The 15,659-nt window shown below is 32.8% G+C and overlaps 1 long non-coding RNA gene across 1 annotated transcript; it reads left to right on the top strand.

Moving 5' to 3' along the window:
- The first annotated feature begins 13,677 nt into the window (after positions 1 to 13,677).
- LOC136062352 (uncharacterized) lies at positions 13,678 to 15,471 on the top strand. Its single transcript, XR_010624117.1, has 2 exons — positions 13,678 to 14,243; positions 14,972 to 15,471. It is a non-coding gene; the product is annotated as an uncharacterized LOC136062352 (long non-coding RNA).
- Positions 15,472 to 15,659: the final 188 nt, after the last annotated feature.

Raw genomic sequence — 15,659 nt, 5'->3', positions numbered from 1 at the left:
AAAAAAAAAAAAAAAAAAACTTTGCGATCACCTATCAGTAATTTTTGTTGTTGGGCCAATATTTTGGGCTTGTATATGGTTTTTTTTTTAAGATTTTAGATCTATAATTTTTTTTATGGACTTTAAAAGGAAGAAAATACTAGATCTACCAATTTTTTTTTACAAATTGTTGTTGTGATTAGTGGTTATTAGTAAGAAAAAAATGATGTAAGTGATAGACCCAGATACAAACCAATAAGAATTTACTACCTCAATAGTCAGTAAAATGCTATAAAAAGTTTGTAACTGTAGTATTTCTTTTATAATGATCAATAAAAGGGACAAAATATAATTTTTTTTATTGAACAAATTTGCTAAAATTAGTACATAAATATATAGTTATATAATTATATTATTTAAAAAAAAAAAAATTAGGGGGGCTATTACCCCCCTAGTGTATGAATGGCTCTATTTATGCACACAAGGAAGAAGAAAATGAGTTCTATTTGAAATCTTACTGTACTTGTTATTTTGGAACCGTGAGTATTTTTCTAGATGAGATCACGAGCGTTGGGTTCCTAGAGAGGTAGGAAGGAACACAAAAGAAAGAAAGAAAGGAAGAAAGTCAAAAGTTAGACCGAACTCTTTTTCAACTCATCTCTCAAACTTCACGCCAAGAAGTTGAACCTGCGGGTATAAAAAATCTGTGTATAGTAAACCCTATCTTTCTGGTCTTTGATCTTGTTTCTTCTCCTCTTCCTTCTTTCCATCTTCTGCTACATATTTTGTTCACCAAATCACATCTTATTTTGTTGATTTAGCACCCACATCAACGTGACAAGTATAGCCCAGGTGAAATTTATAGGCAAAATTTGGCAAACAGTATATTTTTTCAAAAAAATTAGGCGCGTGGCATGAGTTTAAAGTTATTTAGTAAGTTAAACTATTTTTGAAAATCGAGTATGGTAAAATCGAATTTGGGCTGAAAAATGAAAAGTATAGTAGCGTTTTTCTAGCGGTGTCCCACTATAGATACCCTATAGTGGCGTTTTCTATAAACGCTGCTATAGGCACAAAAAACACCACTATAGCATCCGTCTTCCAGCCCCAAGTTGATTTTGCCAAAGTCGATTTTCAAAAACAGTCTAACGTACTAATTAGCTTTGAGCGCCTAATTTTTCTATTTGGCAAATTTTGCCAAAATTTATATTATCTGCATGATTTAGCACAACAAAAACAAGCTAGGCATCATCAAGCTGAAAGTGCTGGATCGGCAACATGGGAAGAGGCCCTTTCCCATGAGTAGAAGCCTTGTATATATATCTCTGGCTAATTCTTCTCTCCACCACCTGAAAGGATCGTCTTTAATTTTCCTGTATTAATAACATTTCTTCTTCTTCTTCTTCTTCTTCTTCTTCTTCTTTTTTTATTTAACAGTTTTGGTGTTAAAGAAGTTGCGGAAATAGTTAGGCTTCTAATCCTCATTCTTACACTCAGTACTAAACTCCACGAGTGTATAATGACTCTCAGAGGCCGGCAAATGGTGACTAACGGAGCCGGTACTGGAACCAGCATCAGCATCAGCACCGGCACCGGCACTGGTGGTGATGGAGATCCTGGCGGCAACAGAATGGATCTCGAACTTCAGATACCTGTTGACAACTCTATCTCAGCCTCTGTTGGAGCTTCTATGTCTGCAGGAAATGGTGTTCATGCATAAAGAGAGTAATATTTCTTTTTTATTTTTTTTGAATAAAGAGAGTGATATTTCTTAATACTATTGTTCTCTTTTTTTTTCTTCGTATACTATAGTGTCGTAATTTTTAAAAGTAAAATAATATTTAGGTCTTTAAATTTTACAAAAAAAATTTATTTTTTATCTCTAAATTTTAAAAAATTCTTTTTTCATTCTTAACTTTGTAAGAATTTTTTTTTTAATAGTGTATAATAAAAAATATGGATGAATAAATAATTTTTTTCAATACTTTAAAGATAAAAATATATGTTTTTTAAAGTTTAAGAATGAAAGTGAAACATTTTCAATATATAATTTAGGAATGAAAAATGAACACTTCTACTGTTTAGGAATTAAAAGTGAACTGTTAAAGTTTAAAGGTTAAAAAAAAATAATAATAATAAAATTTAAAGATCAAGATGGGATTTTATATATTTATTTTTTCAAGAAGATGTCATGGGCCCAAAAATGGGCTTTGCTCCTGATCTTATATGAGGATTAAAATAAGCAACCATACTAATTTGAAAAATATGGCTTTTGGAAACAACACTTCATTATAATGCTATTTGGAGATTTTATTTATTATTAATTTTGTTGTTGTCGTATGCCTTTTTTGTTTTGGGTTGCATCTCAACAATAAACAAAGCCAATAATCCAATTATTTGTGGTAAGAATATAAGGGTATGATTGGGCAAGACTAGTAGTTCTTTTTCTTCCAAGTCCAATGTACATGACTTATTTTTTGGAGACACTAAGTTGAAAGTGGTATGTCTAGAAATTTTCATATTGCATGAGATAAGATCTATAAAAAAAAAAAATATATATATATATATATATATAGTTGAATTTAGTTATACAATTAGTAACAATGACCAAATTTTAATACAAGTTTTTTATACAATTAGGTAGATGAAATTTATCGATTAAAAATTTAAAATATATTTAGTTTCTCAATATGTAAATATAGAGAGATAGTATTTACTTAGATCCAATATAGGGGATGGCACTCAAAACTGGTAAATATTCATCAATAGCTAAAATATAGCATTCCATATGAGTGTTGTTACTTATCTTTGAAAAGATCATATCTAAAAACAAACAAACCAAAAAAAATGGGAAAATTATAAATTCAGCCCATTATTAGAGAAATTTGTTTAGTTTATGAGCTTTTATAATAGTTTTTTTTTTTTTTTCATAGTTTGTAATGCTCTTCAAAGTATAGACTTAGTTATGTGTGACTTTTAATGAAGCTAAGCATTGCTAGAAACAATGGTATCATATAGCAGAAAATATAGTGGAACGAATGAAAGCTCTCAACGAAAGCTATTTATTTGTCTTAATTTGTGAGCGAATTTTGGTTTGGAAGATTCACATATTAATGAATCTGGAAATATTTCATATTAGAATCATATAGCATAATATAATAGTGGGTGAATGCCATGGTTGAGAGAGAAGATACTTTAAAGTTTGATTTGTGAGCCAGAGGATAATAGTGGGTGCATATTATTTGATAATTGTATCTTTGATCTTATGCTTCACAAATCAAATGTACATAACTTAACCTTGACTCTTGAGGCATTGTCATTGTCCATAGTTCAAGGCAAGCTCTGAGTTTTAAATTTTTTAAGACAACTTTTTCTTCTGAATGTTGTCAATCATGGTCATTTTATGTCATGTTGAACTTGATATCAGAATCATGTATGAAGCATAGATCCTACATGCACCCAGGGAATGTGGCTTATAGTGTAGCTTATTTGCCTTCTCAAAAAAAGAGAATACTAAGGTCTCTATTCAAGTGGAAGCCAAATCTTTTTTGTGGGCAGTGGAATTAGCAGGTCAAAAGTAGCTTTAGAATGTGGTAATTAAGGGTAATCCCAAAAATGAGTTGAGGTAGTGACCAATGGATCCAAATTTGTTGTTGAAGTCAGATTGCTATATGCAAGATTTGATCAGCTGGAGTTCAATTGGGTGTATGGGAATGCTAACAAAGCTACACATGTCTTAGCAAGATGGTCTTTGTCAAACTCTTTTCCAAGTTATTTTGGTGAAGAAATTGGTCTCCTAGGAAATGTTGTCTTGGCATGACTAATTCTATTTTTACATTTATTATTATAAATGTTAATTTCAGTTTGTCTTTTAATTCATAATCAATATGCAAACAATATATATATATATATATATATATTATTGTGATTGTTTTTAAATGTACTGTGCATATGCACAGGGTTACACACTAGTATATATAGAGGCTTAGTATATCTCACTCTTAGCTTTTACTTGCTCATATATAATCATTTTAATTTGATGCTTATTATGTACTATGTTCAATCATCAAAAAAAAAAAAAAATTATGTACTGTGTTCGTTTGTTGTTGTTTTATGTGAATATGTACATATGATTGTGAAAGATGTGAAATAAATTATTTATATCTGTGTACGTATATTATTTAAAGTACTACATCAATGTGGATTCCAATTAGCTCAATTGGTAAAGTCTCTGATAGTTGAATTAGAGATCTAGAGTTCAATCTACGCTTATATCACAAATTGATTGGTTAATTTGGTTTATTTAAATTGGCCACTTTTTATCACAGTCTGTGGGGTGTTGGGTATATATATATATATATATATTATATTTTACATTATTGCTAAGGAATGGATGGTTTTTTAGCGGGGGTGGGGGGAAACTTTTTTTAGGTGGGCTTAAAGTGTCATGTAACAGAGGCCTCGTGGAAGTTCTATTTTCTACTTATTGTTAGAGACATATTTTATGTAATTGGCTAATCCTTTGACAAAATGCACTTTACTTGTAATTGGGTAGATCTAGGATGGGTTTAGTACTTCAAGAAACATATTGCTCAAACCAAGTATTAAAGCCATAAAGATTGGACAAAGAAACAAGTGAAGAAAAGCTGTTCATTAAAGTTCGATAGATACCTTGACAGAAACAATATCTATTAAGATTTAAGAACAAAGCTTGATAGAAGCTCGATAGAAGCTGAATCTGTCGAGATCTATGAAATCAGAATTTCCAGATCTGAATTTTGGCCCTAGTTGACATGTATGTGTAGGGTTTTTTTTTCTCACAACCCTGGACATATATAAGGCTTATTTTAAAGGCCGTTATACATGGAGAACACATGCAGAAAGTGCCATAATTCATTATTCTCTCTGAAGAAGCTACAACATTTTTACGCCAAAGGTTTTGTGACCAAGGAGCTTCCTGATCTTCATTATTGATAAAATGAAGAGTATTGTAGCCAACAACCTTCTTGAAGTTGCTAGAGTTAGTCACATATTGAGATCTGTGCAAAAGGGTGGCGTTCATATATTGAAGAGTTCAGAGGTTTTGAAGCAGTAGAAGATTTTTGTTGTAAGTTCATTTACGAGGATTGTAGAGTCTAGGGACAAAGGTTTTGTACTAGATCTGAAACTTTTTTTTACTATAGTGAATTGCTTTTCGGGAAGGTTTCCCTCCAAATTTTTTACTATGAAACTAGTTTGTTTCATTAGTTTTCCTAAGTCATCATATCTTGTCTTATTTACCATTCCGATGAGCATGATATTGATGTTTATTTGTTTTAACAAAGTTTATTCATAATAAATCTAATTAACAACCTGGGTTTAAAATTTGTTAATTCTACCATTTAGGGTCTAAATTTCCTAACAAGTGCTTTCAGAGCGGGTACACTCTAATTGGTTTAATTTCCTAAGTGTGATTCTTGACCCCCATTGTCCTGGATCATGGACAATCTCTTTTGATTCCTCATTTGTTTGATGGTACTAACTATGTGTACTGGAAAGTTCGTATGAAAACGTTTTTGCAGGCTCTTGATGAAAAAGTATGGTAAGCTATTGAAGTCGCCTGGGTTAAGGCAAAGGAAGAGCCGGTGGATTGGGATGAAGCAAAGTTCAAAGCGGCAAATTTCAATAGTAAGGCTTTGAATGCTCTGTTTAGTAGTGTGACCAATGAGGAATTCAAGAAAATATCATCCATGAATTGCTGAGGAAGCATGGATTATTCTTGAGACCACTTATGAAGGTACCAAGGCAGTTAAGACCGTTAAGCTTCAAAGACTCACTAGCAGTTTTGAAGAAATAAGGATGGAGGAGGATGAGACCCTTGATGAGTTCTATGCTAAACTCAAGGATATTGTGAATTCTACATTCAATCTTAGAGAATCTATTGCGGAACCCAAAATTGTTAGGAAAATCCTTAGGTCCCTACTTGAAAGATTCCATGCCAAGATCATTGCCATTGAAGAAGTGAAGGACATTGATCAAATTCCTTTGACTGAGCTTGTAGGGAACCTTCAAACCTATGAGATGGGATTAGGTAAAATGGGAAAAGGTGGAAAGAGTAGGAACATGGCTCTTAAGGGTATAGAGGAAGAGAGTGATGACTTTGAAGATGAAGATGAAGATGAGGATGAGGATGAGGATGAGGACTTAACCTTCATAGCTAATGAGATTATCAAACTTCTCCAATATAGGAAAAAGGATAAGAACAAAGCTAAAGAAAATGGGCATTTTCCCTTTTCACCAAAACATTTCAGCAAAATGCCCCATATCTGAAACTATTTAGGGAAATGCCCCTATTTTGAAATTCGATTTTCTAAAAATCAAGTTTCAATTTAAAACTTGATTTTTGGACAATTGAGTTATAGCGAATTGAAAATTAAAAAAAAAAAAAAAATTTAGAACTCAAGTTCCAAAAGAAAAATTCTAAGTCCTCGTTCGCTATAACTCGATGTTCCAAAAATTGAGTTAAAAATCGAGTTATACATTTGAAACTCGATTTTTAAAAAATTGAGTTTCAAAATAGGGGCATTTCCCTAATTAGTTTCAGACATGGGGTATTTTGCTAGATATTTTTTTTAAAAAAAGGGCAAAAGTCCATTTTGGCCTAACAAAGCCCCTAGGAAATCTGAATCCTCTAGGAAGTGCAAGAATGAGAAACCCCTCATCCAGTGCCATAAGTGAGGTTTTGGTCATATGAGGATAGAGTGCCCAAACTATCTTATGAAGGAAAAGATCAAGAATTCAAAAGGTAAAGGGTTGGTTGCTACATTGAGTGATATTGAAAATGACTCTTCTGATGAGTATGTTGATGAATGTGGTCACTTTACGGTTTTTGCTGCCACAACCAATAAGGTGATTGTGGAGAGTGCTAGTGATAGTGAGGATTCTTCTGATGATGAAGTACCCAAGAAGTTGATCCTTCAGGAAGCATATGATAAGCTATGCATTGAATTTGTAAAATCTGAAAAGACTTCTCATCTTTGTAGAAAAGAGCTTAATGAGGTAAAAACTGAAAAAGCTAAACTGTTAGTCAAACTAGATGAGACTACAAGGTTAGTTGAGACTCTTGTTGTGGAGAACACCTCATTAGAAGAGAAGGTTAAGAATCTTTAGGTTGAGCTTAGTCAAGTTAGAACTCAAATAGAGAGGATGTCTAGTGCAAAGCTTGATGAGGTATTGAGTGCTTAAAAGCCTAGTTCTGATAAGACTGGCTTAGAATATGTTGTTTCCTTCGGCCCCTCCTCTTCCACGACTTCTAAATCAAAGACTGTCTTTGTGCCCCAATTTGAGAAAGGTGATAAAGGTATGAAATCCAAAACTGATTTGGCTAATTCTAAATCCTTTGTTAGACCTCACTCTAGGAAGTCTAGTAGGTCAAAAACTACTCATGTTTGTCACCATTGTGGTGTTTTTGGACACATTCTTCCTAATTGCTTCAAGTTGTATCCTCATAAGCAAGTTTCCACATGTTTACAAGTTTCCTCTCAAGGTTCAACACCTTTATTTGGAGAGTTATTAAAAGTTTTGAGCTTTTTTACTCAATTTTAAGAGAATTCTAATTCTTCTATGTCCTTTAGTAGACATACTAGGACATGTGTTTTTTCATCTTCACGGCTAAGGACTCGTGCTGTGTGGGTGAGAAAGGAGCCTAAAACTTAATTGTCTTTTCTATCTGTTCTCTACTTTAATTCTTTCTATCTGGAGTAGGACTCTCTTTTACTTGATTTCTTGTGTTTTTGGAATCATGCTTTCATGCATTTGCATCTAGTTTTTATGCTTTATAGCTGTTTGCTTGTTTTGTTTGTTTGTTTTTCAGTTTTTGTTTTGTTTATTTCAAAATTTAAAAAAAAAAATTGAAAAAAATCAGAAAAATACAAAAACAGTGTGTGTTTTGTATACTTGTATATCTTGGATGGCATTTGAAACAAAATTTCTTAACTTTGTATCTCTTGTAGCTTAGATGAGTATTTCAATGTATAACTAAGTAAGTGAGCTTTGTGGCTTATATTTGTGATGAGTACGATTAAGACTATCTCTTATATCTCATGCTCATATCACTCTTTTTGACAGGAAGAACTAGAAAATCCTAAGAAGTTTCTTAACTTTGTATCTCTTGTAGCTTAGATGAGTATTTCAATGTATAACTAAGTAAGTGAGCTTTGTGGCTTATATTTGTGATGAGTACGATTAAGACTATCTCTTATATCTCATGCTCATATCACTCTTTTTGACAGGAAGAACTAGAAAATCCTAAGAAGTTTCTTAACTTTGTATCTCTTGTAGCTTAGATGAGTATTTCAATGTATAACTAAGTAAGTGAGCTTTGTGGCTTATATTTGTGATGAGTACGATTAAGACTATCTCTTATATCTCATGCTCATATCACTCTTTTTGACAGGAAGAACTAGAAAATCCTAAGAGAAAGACATAAATAATCATTTCACCACTAAAGCCCACCAATCATGTATAACATCTGTGTGTTTCGGCATAGCAAAATTGTGATGTTTTGGCTTACACATTTGGGTATTTCTTTTCTCTCATTTATGCCCATGCATGATATGTTCAAAAAGAAAATATGCAAAGAATATAAAAGCAAAAAGAATCAGCTTTTAATATGGTTGCAAGTGTGTTTCTAGGAGAAGTGGGAGTTATAAGATGTACCTCGAAGGTGNATAGAATTAACAAGTTTTAAATCTAAGTTGTTAATTAAATTTATTATGAATAAACCTTGTTAAAACAAACAAACATCAATATCATGCACAACGAATAGTAAATTAGACAAGATATGATGACCCAAGAAAACCAATGAAACAAATTTGTTTCACAGTAAAAAACCTGGGGGGAAACCTTCCCAAAAAGCAATTCACTATAGCAAAGGAAAGTTTCAAATCTAGTATAAAACTTTTATCTCTAGACTCCACAATCCCCGTAGATGAATTTATAGTAGAAACCTTTTACCGCTTTAGAACCTCTGAACTCTTCAATATATGAACGCTACCCTTTTGCACGGATCCAGTACATGACTAACCAATGATGCATAAATCCTAGTACATGACTAACTTCAGCAACTTGAAGAAGGTTGTTAGCTACAAAGTTCTTCAGTTCATCAACAATGAAGATCAGGAAGCTCCTTGGTCACAAAACCCTTGGCGTAAAGACGCAGTAGCTTCTTTAGAGAAAATAATGAATTAGGGCACTTTCTGCATGTGTTCTTCATGTATAACGGCCTTTAAAATAAGTCTTATATATGTCTAGGGTTGTGAAAAAAAAAATTAAAAAAAAAAAAAAAAAAAAAACCTACACATACATGTAAGCTAGGGCCAAAAATCAGATTTGGAAATTTTGATTTCAAAAATCTCGACAGATTCAATTTCTGTTGAGCTTCATTCTTAAATCTCAATAGATACTGTTTTTGTCGAGGTATCTGTCAAGTTTTAGATGAACAATTTTTTTTCACTTGTTTCTTGGTCCAATCTTCATGGCTTTAATACTTGACTTAAACAACATGTTTCTTGAAGTACTAAACTCATCCTAGATTTACCAAATTACAAGTAAAGTGCATTTTGTCAAAAGATTAGCCAATTACATAAAATATGTCTCTAACAATTTCCCCATTTGGCAATCCATGACAAAACCACAACAAAACAACTAATCATGAGAGAAGTCTTAAATTACTTAACTCATAACCACTTGTTGTATTACAAAATAAATCTATCCCTACTACAAACTCTTGAAAAACTTTGCAAGAAAAGAGTTTACAACATGATAAACTTTCACAACCTATTTTTCTGAAACATTTAAATAAAACTCATCAATGCATCATGTGTGGAACAGAAATAAAGATTTTGTACATAAAGAAACATGTGTTAAGGAGAGAAAAGAAACAACACATGTAGAGGTAGGTGAAGAAACATACATCATTATCATATATATAAACATAAAGTACAAAGTATGTAATAAGATAGTCACAAGACCAGTGCACAAGAAGCTAAAAGAAGCTCCTTTTTTTTTTTTTTTTTTTTTTAATTTTTTTTTTCACAACCCTAGACATATATAAGACTTATTTTAAAGGCCGTTATACATGAAGAACACATGCAGAAAGTGCCCTAATTCATTATTTTCTCTAAAGAAGCTACTGCGTCTTTACGCCAAGGGTTTTGTGACCAAGGAGCTTCCTGATCTTCATTGTTGATGAACTGAAGAACTTTGTAGCTAACAACCTTCTTCAAGTTGCTGAAGTTAGTCATGTACTAGGATTTATGCATCATTGGTTAGTCATGTACTGGATCCGTGCAAAAGGGTAGCGTTCATATATTGAAGAGTTCAGAGGTTCTAAAGCGGTAAAAGGTTTCTACTATAAATTCATCTACGGGGATTGTGGAGTCTAGAGATAAAAGTTTTATACTAGATTTGAAACTTTCCTTTGCTATAGTGAATTGCTTTTTGGGAAGGTTTCCCCCCAGGTTTTTTACTGTGAAACAAATTTGTTTCATTGGTTTTCTTGGGTCATCATATCTTGTCTAATTTACTATTCGTTGTGCATGATATTGATGTTTGTTTGTTTTAACAAGGTTTATTCATAATAAATTTAATTAACAACTTAGATTTAAAACTTGTTAATTCTATCAACCGGATCTAAATTTCCCAACACTTATAATTGTGGTAAAATTTTTTTGAAATTATTTGTGGTCTTATAACTACTCCGCCCATAATGTTAGCAAGAGAAAAGGGGCTCAATGATCATAATATACCCAAGAATCAAGAGGCTTTAGTGGTAGGTGTAGTAAGAGTCCACAATACAGACTAATTTTTATAATAATAATAATAATAATAATAATAATAATAAATCCCATAAAAAGAAAGAAAAAAGAAAAAGAAAAAAAGACTACTATAATCAACAAAATTTTCAAGAATGCCATTTACAATGACACCCCAGAACAAAGACTACTAGACTATTAGGGTCTGTTTGGTAATATTGTTCTAATAACGTTATTTAAATGTTGTGAAAATATGTGTAAGTGAAAAAGTGTTATACAAATACGTGTTGTATTGTTTAAACAACGAAAACTGTTGTTTAAACAACACAACCAAACACCCTCTTAATCTTACACCTGCAAACCAATAGTTGGCAAGAACTTGAGCAAAAAATTTCGAGAATGCCATTACACCTCCAAAAACTTGAGCAAAAAAAAATTCAAGAATGCCATTGAAAATGACACCTGAGATCAAAGTATTAGGGAATAATTGAGCAAAAAATTTCAAGAAATACCATTACATGCCCACACCCCAAAAAATTTCAAGAATGCCATTGACAATGGCACCTGAGATCAAAGTATCACGGAAAAATTGAATAAAAAATTTCTAGGAATGCCACCACACCCCAAAAAATTTCAAGAATGCCATTGACAATGACACCTATCAAAGTATCAGGGAAAAATTGAGCAAAAAATTTCAAGAACCACCACACCCCAAAAAAATTCAAGAATGCCATTGACAGTGACACCTATCGAAGTATCAGGGAAAAATTGACCTTAAAATTACGTTGACACCTATCAAAGAATCAGACAAAAATTGAGCAAAAAATTTCAAGAACTACCGCACCCCAAAAAATTTCAAGAATGCCATTGACAGTGACACCTATCAAAGTATCAGGAAAAAATTGACCAAAAAATTTTAAGAAACTCAACCACCACCTCGACCCAAAAAATTTCAAGAATGCCATTGACAATGACGCCTATCAAAGTATAAGGGAAAAATTGACCAAAAGATTTTAAGAAACACCACCACCACCACCACGACCCAAAAAATTTCAAGAATGCCATTGACAATGACACCTATCAAAGTATCAGGGAAAAATTGACCAAAAAATTTTAAGAAACACCACCACCACCAACACCCAAAAAATTTCAAGAATGCCATTGACCAAAAAATTTTAAGAAACACCACCACCACTACCACCACCAAAAAAAATTTCAAGAATGCAATTGACCAAAGACCAAAAAATTTTAAGAAACACCACCACCACCATGACCCAAAAAATTTCAAGAATGCCATTGACAATGACACCTATAAAAGTACCAAGGAAAAATTGACCAAAAGATTTTAAGAAACACCACCACCACCACAACCCAAAAAATTTCAAGAATGCCATTGACAATGACACCTATCAAAGTATCAGGAAAAAATTGACCAAAAAATTTTAAGTAACACCACCACCACCACCATGACCCAAAAAATTTCAAGAATGTCATTGGCAATGACACCTATCAAAGTATCAAGGAAAAATTGAGCAAGAAATTTCAAGAAATACCACCACCACCATACCCCCAAAAAATTTCAAGAATGCCACTGACAATGACACCTATCAAGGTATTAGGGAAAAATTGAGCAAAAAATTTCAAGAAATACCACCACCACCACACCCCAAAAACTTGACCAAAAAATTTCAAGAATGCCATTAACAATGACACCTGAGATCAAAGTCTACCCGAGAACCCAATAGTTGGCAAAAAATTTCGAGAATGCCATTATATCCCAACAAAACCCGAGAACCAATAGTCGGCAAATATTTCAAATGGCCTATATATATATAACACCTCATCTTTACAAGCTACAGAATCTCAATCCTTCCATATTTATCAATGGCACGTTCCATGTCCAAACCATTTTCACACTTTTCTTCTACTCCTTGGGCTTTTGCAAATCCCCCAACTCCTCTCTCGGCTTACACTTTTGCAGACCCTCCTCCTCCGCTGATCGGGTAACACTATCTATACTCTATAGTTATTTGTTATTATTATTATTTTTATACATGTGTTTGTGTGTTTTATTGGCAATTTATAATGATGCACAAAAACCTATAATGACTTTGTAACAGGGAGGAAAAGCTGATTTTGGACATCAAAATCGCTGCGGCAATAGTTGTTTTCATGATCTTCATTGTCATACTCATTCGTAAACTACGCGAGTGTAATTCCGGCAGTGGCAGCAGCGCCAGCGAAGGTGGCGGCGTTATCAACAGTCAAGTCAGCATCCAACTTCCAGCTATGAATACTGACGACGACGGCTCTGTCATAGCCTCAGCTGTCTGATACTTGTTACCAACGTAGTGCTTGAATTTAAGCTTTACATCATTTGGAGCTTCTACGTATAGAGGAAAATTACGTTCATGCAAAAAGTAGATTTCCATGGTTTATTTTGTTGGCTGTTATGGTTGAGAATAGACTAGCTTGACTGTCTGTGTTAGTGGTGTGAGATTTGCTGTTTGTTCTGTATTGTGTTGATGAACAATAATTATTTGTTTGATTGAATAAATTGTCATTCAAAAGAGAGAGCATATATTTCTTTCTACACATGTACGAGAGACTTTAAGGTTTGATTCTTATTAATGTATGTATAATTATATTGTCTATACGTGCGCGTGTAATATTAGTATTTGATTACCTATTTTATGCCTATTGCCTAATCCATTTGAGTTTATTCCAATTGGGAAATTTAGAATATATACCATGGACTGGTTTTTTTTTTTTTTTGCAAAAAAGAGTGTTAAGTTTTTTTGTTTTTTTGTTATGTACAAAAAATAATATTCTTTATAAGACTATACCTAGCACTTTTGTCGTCAAGCCTGAATTGAATTTGGCCTACTATTCAGCTTACAAGTTACAACTGAGAAAAGATCCCTCTCGCAGTATATGCAGATTCACACGTGAGAAAGAGGGGTCTCATGAAGTGGAGGTAATTATTGCTCATTCAATAATTGTGCAAACTGGTCTAAGGAACTGCCTTTTTACCTTAGGTCAATTTAGTCGTCTTTGATTTGTTAATATTACTAAACTATTATTTTTGGACCCTTTTTCTTTTTTTGGTGGAATTATTTTTGTTCTTAAATTTTGCATTAAATTGGTTTTTCTATTATTCAGTCTCTAAAGATCTACCACTACCAAAAAAAAAAAAAAAACTGATTTATTTTGATACACTTTTTTTCCGGGTTCACTTGAAACTTGAAAGGGTCAAAATAAACAAAGTAAAAATAGGTTTTCGCCTTAAAAATATAATGAAATTTCCCTTTCACCAAAATAATAATAATAATTTAACTCGTTCATCAGTCAAACTCTCTCTCTCTCTGTGAAAACGCAAAGATCGAGAAAACTCAAATATAGATCTCCGACGACGAGCTGAGGCACGGTGGTCAGCGATCTCATCTCCTCCGCTTCTTCGTCCGATTCCAGGTATATGTTTAATTCTCTGTTTGTTTCCCGAGAAAAAAAATTTGAATTTGTCTATCACGGAAATTACCTAGCCGACCTGTCCAAACAATTGTCGGTATTCTCTCTCATTCTCTTCATTCGTGGAGAGAGATTACGAAATATGGCTCAGAGAGAAAGCAGTAGTTTAATTTGGGGCCTATGGGTTTGAATACTTTTGGAATTGGAATTGCGTAGCTATCCTCTGGAATCTGAAGTATGGGTTGGGTCTATGAGGTTTAGACTAGATGTGTTGTTTGTGTTCTGGTTACAGGTGTGAACACATTCCAAGAATATAACAAACACCATTAGCCCATAAATGAAAAAGCTTTCTTTCTCTCTTCTCTAACATTTTTAATTTATTATCTGTACAGCTTCCTTTAACTAGAAATAGCCTTTTTGTATGCTTGATTTATCAGATATGGCCCTCAATTGGTATATATATTTTTCATGTATTGAGAAGATGTAAAAACAGAGTAAAAGCTAGGGTCTTTTACTAGTGAAGAGTAAATTGATAAACTCAAATAGCTTTCGGGCTTTTATTTGAAAACTGTGTGTACGTATTTTTAATAGCATATAGCCTATATAGGTAACATATTTTTACAAGCAAAGCAGGGAAAACGTGCATTGTTGTAATTTCATGTTGTCAAACAATTTTAGTGTTGCGATATGATGTAAAAGGCAAAATTTTTATGGTTCATATCTTGTGGCAGGGGCTGTTAAGGAAGAATGTTGTATTTATTAGCAGGACGGATGAGCACGGGGAGAAAATTGCTTCTGCTGCTGCAGCCTGGGGTTCTGATCCAAGTGAACATTGCGATGTCATTTCACAAGCATAGAAGACACTCTGGAAAGATATAATAATAACCCAAGATAGATATGCACTCTAAGTTAACTTTAGCTTGACTTGTTGAATGTTCCGATTGTTGTGCATATTTTCCATTTTTTTATGATCTCCTTTGTTTTGTTGTTTACGTTCTGCCTGCAGTTAGACATATCTTATGATAAGTTTGTTTGGACAACTGATCCCAAGCATGAAGCAATTGTGAAGGAATTTTCCTCAAGGGTTCTTGTCAATGGTGATATATTTTGGGCTGTCTATGAAGGATTTTATCGTGTCAATTGTGAGGAGTATAACGTGTTTTTTTTGCATTTGAACTTGTAAATGTGGATGTAGCAACATTATCTAAATTTAATTTCCCTTATCTGCTTATCGATTTTTTGTTCACATACTTTTTGATTGATTATGGGGTTATTGCATTATCTATAGTTGAGAATTTTATAAAAACTGAGTGTTTTTTTTTTTTTTTTTTTTTTTTTTTTTTTTTTTTTTTTTTTTTTTTTGTGGGTGCTAGTATTTGTGTAAAATTTTCTTTTTATATTTACAAGAACTTCTTGTTT

Source organism: Quercus suber, unplaced genomic scaffold (assembly GCF_002906115.3).
Source record: "Quercus suber isolate HL8 unplaced genomic scaffold, Cork oak 2.0 scaffold_18, whole genome shotgun sequence".
NCBI lineage: Eukaryota > Viridiplantae > Streptophyta > Magnoliopsida > Fagales > Fagaceae > Quercus > Quercus suber.
The sequence above is the reverse complement of the archived record's forward strand: the minus strand, read 5'-3'. Positions and strand labels throughout refer to the sequence as shown.